Source organism: Triticum dicoccoides, chromosome 2B, assembly GCF_002162155.2.
Source record: "Triticum dicoccoides isolate Atlit2015 ecotype Zavitan chromosome 2B, WEW_v2.0, whole genome shotgun sequence".
Classification (NCBI taxonomy): Eukaryota; Viridiplantae; Streptophyta; class Magnoliopsida; order Poales; family Poaceae; genus Triticum; species Triticum dicoccoides.
In genome coordinates, this window is record NC_041383.1 from 422,935,811 (window position 1) to 422,942,326 (window position 6,516).

Below are 6,516 nucleotides of genomic sequence, written 5' to 3' on the forward strand. Positions count from 1 at the left end.
TCCTCCTCTTCCTCCTCGTCTTCGGCGTCATCATCATCGCCGTCGTCATCATCATCGTCGTCGTCGTCCCCTGCAACGTCTGAGTCCCATTCCTCCTCGTCCTGGCTCTCGCCCCCACTCGCCTCACCCTCCTCAGTCGGAGTTTGTGCCCCATTGGGCATCGAGTACAGCTCGGTGAGGGCCTAGCAGATATCAAGACAATGATCAGTCGACCAGTCGGCAGAGTAGACAGAGATGAATGCGACAAGAATGCAGTGGAGAGCAGGGCAAGTGTACCTTATTTGGATCACTGTTGTGGTCGAGTGGAGGAATCCTTCTGGCTCCGCGTGGGTTGTCCTTGTTTCCGGTGACGGCTGCCATCCATCTTTCCAGAGTGACATCGTCGACTGCTTCTGGATGGACTCTAGTCTCGTCTTCGGTCCCACAGTACAACCACATGCAGTGGCTCCGGAACTGGAGGGGCTGGATGCGACGCCTGAGGAAGACCTCCAGGAGATCCATGCCCGTCACTCCTTCCCGAACCAACTGCACCACGCGCTCCATCAACATCTTCACATCAGCTTTCTCCTCCGGGATCAACTTCAGAGAGGAGGGCTTGTTCACTCGGTCCATGGTAAACTGTGGGAGTCCACTCGACTGTCCCGGCGTCGACTGGTCCCGGCAGTAGAACCAGGTCGACTGCCAGCCTCTGACTGACTCGGGAAAGGTCATGGGCGGAAAGGTGCTCTTGTTCCTCACCTGGATGCCCAAACCCCCACACATTTGGACGACTCGGGTCTTTTCGTCGCCTGGACTCGTCTTCTTCACGGTCTGAGAGCGACACGTGAATATATGCTTGAACAAACCCCAGTGCGGTCGACAGCCCAAGAAACCCTCACACATGGACACGAACGCGGCAAGATAGGCAATGGAGTTTGGGGTAAAGTGGTGGAGCTGCGCTCCGAAGAAGTTCAAAAAGCCACGAAAGAAAACACTCGGCGGCAAGGAAAACCCGCGATCAACATGGGTGGCCAAAAGCACACACTCACCCTCTTCTAGCTGAGGCTGCCACTCCTTCCCCGGAAGCCTCGCAGCTCCGTGGGGGATCAAGCCCTCGTTGGCCATGTCGAGAATGTCATTCTCAGTGATGGTCGACTGGATCCAGTCTCCTTGGACCCAGCCTTTCGGCAGGCGGGATCTGGACGAGGACCCTCCGCGGCTGGTGGATCTCCCCTTCGCCTTCTCCGACGCCGACGCCTTCTTTGCACGCTCCAGCGCCGCCGTCTTCTCCTTGGCCATGGTCGCCGGCGAGATGCGCGAAGGGAAGTGGTGCGGGGGCGAGAGCGAGCACGCTGAGCAGGGAGGAAGGAAGCAGAGAGAGGGGGGGAATGCTAAGGCGCAGCACAGAAATCCTCGCCGGGCACATTTATAAGGTCCCTTCCGAGTGGATGACAGGTGGGCCCGGTCGATCTAATCATATCTGGAACAGTTATGCATACGGGATACGTGGCGAAAAAGGCGGCGCGGAGATCGAGGCGTCCATGCCCCGTCCCATCCGAACGCCGCGGTCCGCCCCGCTTCGCGCGCGCCCCAAAATTTCGCATCCCGCGGAATCCGCGAGCAACAAATCAGTCTGTCAGGCGCGGTGTTTCCGGCGATCCGTCGCTCGGAGATCGTCGAAGCCTGAAAGATCACTCGACGCAAAAACAGAATGGATCAAGTCGACTGAAGGCAAGTTGTTTCCTGTCGACAAAGGGATTCTTTGGTCCAGAACAGCGCACAACCGGAGCACAAAGATTAATCGGAAACGACATCAACTCCTTCACTCGAAGCCTCAATCCATTCGGGGGCTAATGATGGGGTTATGTACCTAGGGTAGGGTCATGGACCTGATCCAAGTAACTTACCCCAGGACATCCTTAGAAGAGGTCGCCTTCCAGTCGACCAACGAGGATTCACTCGACTGGCCTGAAGGACTCGACCACGAAGACTCACTCGACCACCAGGAGGTCAAGAGGCACTCTGCACTGCAACGGCCTGTAATCAAGTAGACTTTATGATAGTAAAGGCCTTTATGTGGGGCGTTACCAGTAACGCCCCAGACTTAACTCACCTTAAACCCTCTCCTACGTGGGCTGGCTGGGGTCCTGGCGCACTCTATATAAGCCACCCCCCTCCACAGGCAGAAGGGTTCGGCACCTTGCGATTCATACATTCGTAATCCACTCGACCGCCTCCGGGCTCCGAGACGTAGGGCTGTTACTTCTTCCGAGAAGGGCCTGAACTCGTACATCCTTTGTGCTTACAACCTCTCCATAGCTAGGACCTTGCCTCTCCATACCTACCCCCCACTCTACTGTCAGGCTTAGAACCACGACACCCAGCCCATCAATGCCACAGGGATGGGCGCTGGCGCAGTCGGGGCGACGGGAGCCGGAACGGGAGCGGGAACAGGCGTTCATCTTCCCGCAAGGCCGGTTCAAGATCGTCCCAAAGCGCCTTATGTTCTTGAGACTCCGGCTGGGTGTCTTCCTCAGGAAACTGGAAGACTAAGGGCAGACCATCGTGATACGGCATGTCATACGTTTAGGTCAGGCTAGTTGGAGGTAGACGACAGAAGAATCGAAGAGGAAGATAGAAGATTGTAGCGATACCGAGTAGTGCGGGGTTGATTTTAAACTGCGGCGCCGGCGACATTAAAAGTGGGAGCAGTTGGGACGAAGGTGGGCGGCGGAGCCTGGTCAAAGGGCTCGCCTCCCGGTTAGCCTGCGCAGCGGTCTGCTCGCACGCCTCCCTGTCAGCTGGCGCAGCGGTCTGCTCGCACGCCTCCCGTCAACTGACACGCTTGCTCGGACGGCACCTGCCGATGAGAAGCGGGACTCGTGGTGGCACGTAAATGCCCACGGTTTCAATAGTGAAAGCATTTGCCTTAATGTGACAGGTCTTTGTTCCAAAATACCTTGGCTCTTCATTTGTGCAACTTGATCACGTGACCATGCTCGGTTTCATGAATTTCTGGTCACATTTGGATTTTCTGAAATTTAAAATCTAGGATTTGAAACAATATCATAACCTGCATCATGTAATAAATTTTCAAGCGATACATCTGTCTTGTTGTATTTCTTAAGAAAGGATTTGGTCGAACATTTTGCATAGTTAGACTTCAGACAAGTTATATATGTAGAGTAAAAGGATAATCCCTCCGTACCAGTGCATTGCCTGATATATTAACTCAAGTACTAGGCCCGAACAAACGGGCTAAATTTTGTGCTCATCCTGGTGTAGTAGTAGTAGTAGACAATGCAGTTGACGGGTGACCTTGGGGAGCGGCGACCGAGGGAATTGAACCATGCTCGACACGGTAGGTAACATTTTCTAGTTACTAAAGCATCCCTCCATTGTTCATCGGTAGTCATTATGGACCAGGGACATGATGGGAATTTCCTAGGGCTGGAATTATGGCCGCCAGATATTTCGACTCCAAACGCGGATACTCGACTGGTTGGGGTTGCCTAATGTGCGTACCACACACGCCACCAGAAGGAGACGAGCCCGGTTTTTTTAGGATCAACACGAGCCAAGGTCTGGCTGGTACGCTGTTGGGTCCTACCATTCGAGAATATGAAAGGAATCTTTTAAATTGCCGAACGAATCTATGTGTATTACAATGCCTGCATTTTCCTTGCAAATAGTAATCTCAACGTGGTAATTGATTTATGACGAGTTCTTGAATTAGAGTGAGTTTGTGATATAGTGATCTCAACATGGATTTCACATTTCATGGTATCCCTAATAAGTTTTTCATTGCAAATTCATATTTAAAAGATGAACAATATGGTGGTGAGAAAACTTTGTATGTATCAAGCATATGACCACACACACACACACGGACACAACAACAATCCAATAAGTATAGTGCATCTATTTTTCCAAACCATGCATGTATGATACGAATTCAAAAATACTCCTTTTGTTCCCAAATATTAGTCTTTTAGAGATTTCAACAAGTGACTACATACGGAGCAAAATGAGTGAATCTACACTCTAAAATATATCTATATACATCCGTATGTGCCAGTCCATTTGAAATCTCTACAAAGACTATTATTTAGGAATGAAGGGAGTAAAATGTAAGGCATGCATGGTCCTCAATTCAATATTTAAAATGAACAGGAAACCGAAACATGAATATTAAGTCTAGTACTACAGTACATGCAAATGTTGTGTTTAGGCGGAGCTATGTAGATTGTTGGGGGTTAACCCCTCGACCTTAGATAAAATTAGGAAGCTTTGTTTAGGATTGTTTAGATTATATTTGTCCCCACCCTCCCAAACACCGATTGTTTGTGCACCCCCTCCTCCCCGGGAGAATATCATGTGCCCCCACACCTTAGATGCTATATGCTGATACAAGTTGCTTTGAGCTTGTATATCTGAGATATAACAGCTCACAGGATGTCTTAATATTTTTACAGGAAACCTTAATGAGTTTGAGAATTGCACACAATTTGTACAAAAACTACTCAGATGCCCTTGGATCCCATATCCAACGACCTCAAAGCTCGTATCACCGTAGCATCTAAGATGAAGGAGGACATCATATTCTCCTGTATGTAAGAATATCATGTGCTACCACACCTTAGATGCTTTGGTGATACAAGCTCTTCAGAGCCGTTGGGTTTGTGACCCAACAACTCCTCGATGGTTCGCACAAATACTGCTCAGATGCCATTGGATCTCAGGTCAAACGACCTTGAAGCTCGTATCACCATAGCATCCAAGCTGCGAGAGCACCTGATATTTTCTCGCACGAGAGAATATGAGGTGCTCCCACACCGTAGATTCTATGGTGATACAAGTTCACGGAGATCTAACGGCCCACAGTAGGAGGTTTGAATTTTTTTGCAATATACGGGTGAGAGAGTTTGGGAATTGTGCAGAAAGTACAAGTACTACGCATGTGCCATCTGATCACAGATCATACGACCTAGATGCTCGTATCACGGTAGCAGCTAATTAAGCTACGGGGAACACCTAATATGAGCAACGGGGAGCCGTTGGATCCAAGATCCAGCGGCACGCACGAGGCCCGAATGTTTTATTTGAAAAACAAACTTTGAAGAGTTTGGAAATTGCGCATTCTAACATATAAGATGGCTAGCCGACCCGCTCACCTGAAGCTTCCTCGATTTCGCACCGTTTGTGTTCGTTCGATTGCCTCTGGTCAGGTCAACGTGGCTGTTGCTGCCGTTTGATTTTCACTGCCCGTTTTGACTCAGCAGTCTTGCGTGGAACCCGATGACCGGTGGGCTCGGCGAGGTTTCTGGTTGGTTGGGTTCGACATTTTCGGGTGGCCACTCGTTGCGCGTCACGTGGCTGTTCCGGCGCTGACGCCAACTCCACCACACGACCCCAAACGGACGTCCGTTTTATCCAGATTTTGTCCGTTTGGGGTAGCGATAGGTAGCAAAACGGACGTCCTTGTCCGGGCCGTCATGCGTGCACCCAACGCAGCAAACTCATCCCAAACTCATCTCAAACACTGTCTGGTTTTGTCGAGTCTGTCATTTCTTCAAACACTTAAAGTGCACATGTACAGAGAACAAAACTTGGCCGCTATCCTGCGCATGAAGCCGCCGATGCTCGCATGCGCATGCAACCGTGTCCTATCGCGCCGCGCCTGGCCGCGCGTTCTCTCTCACCCGCCGGCCCACCAGCCTGGCTAGCCAGTCGCGCCAAGAAGCAGCTCCTTCGGCGTCCAATCAATCTCCTGTAGCCATTAGCGCGTCGGGCGGCGTAGGCGCCGAAGAACAGGCCAAACGCGCCGGGACAGCGGGGGGACACGGACACGGGCGCCGGGACCACGGTCCGCCGCCATGCGCCAAGCGCCAAGCGCGCCGAGCCACACAAACCGCATCGCGCGTGCACGTACTGCGCTCCCGTGAGCTGGGACCGGTATAATTTCTGGAAGAGACACCGCTGGAGGTTTTGTGCGACTTGAATGCGCTGTAGCGAACACCACCCGGGCCACGCAGCCCTGCAGCAGCAGCCGCCTCGCCGCGCGCTCGCGCCCTGCTCCACGCGCGCTCCGCCCCCGCTCGCCCGCGCCCTGCCGCCCCGTCCGCGGCAGCTCGCCGCCGCCACTCGCGCTCGCCTGTAGCAGCCCGCTGATGCGCTCCGGCCGCGTCCGCGTGTTTGTCCCCGCGTGCCTCCTGCCGCCGTGCCCGCTCGCCACCCCACGCACCCCACGCCCCTGCCTGCGCCTGATCGCGGGCCATGGCGGTGGGGCCTCAACAATGGCGAGGTGAGGCCGGCCGGCTAGAGCGCAGCGTGCTCCTCGGCGCCCGCGGCTGTTCAGCCTCGTGGTGGTGTGTGTGCGTGGTGGGCCAAGAGAGAAAAGGAGGAGAGAAAGAGGGGTGGGTGGGTGGAAGTGTGGGCCAATGACAGGTGGTCCAGGGTCACATGCAAAAGGACACACCCTAGACGAGGACGACGCAGAGAGCGTCCGCTCGTGTCTGTTTCAGACCCAAAACCAGC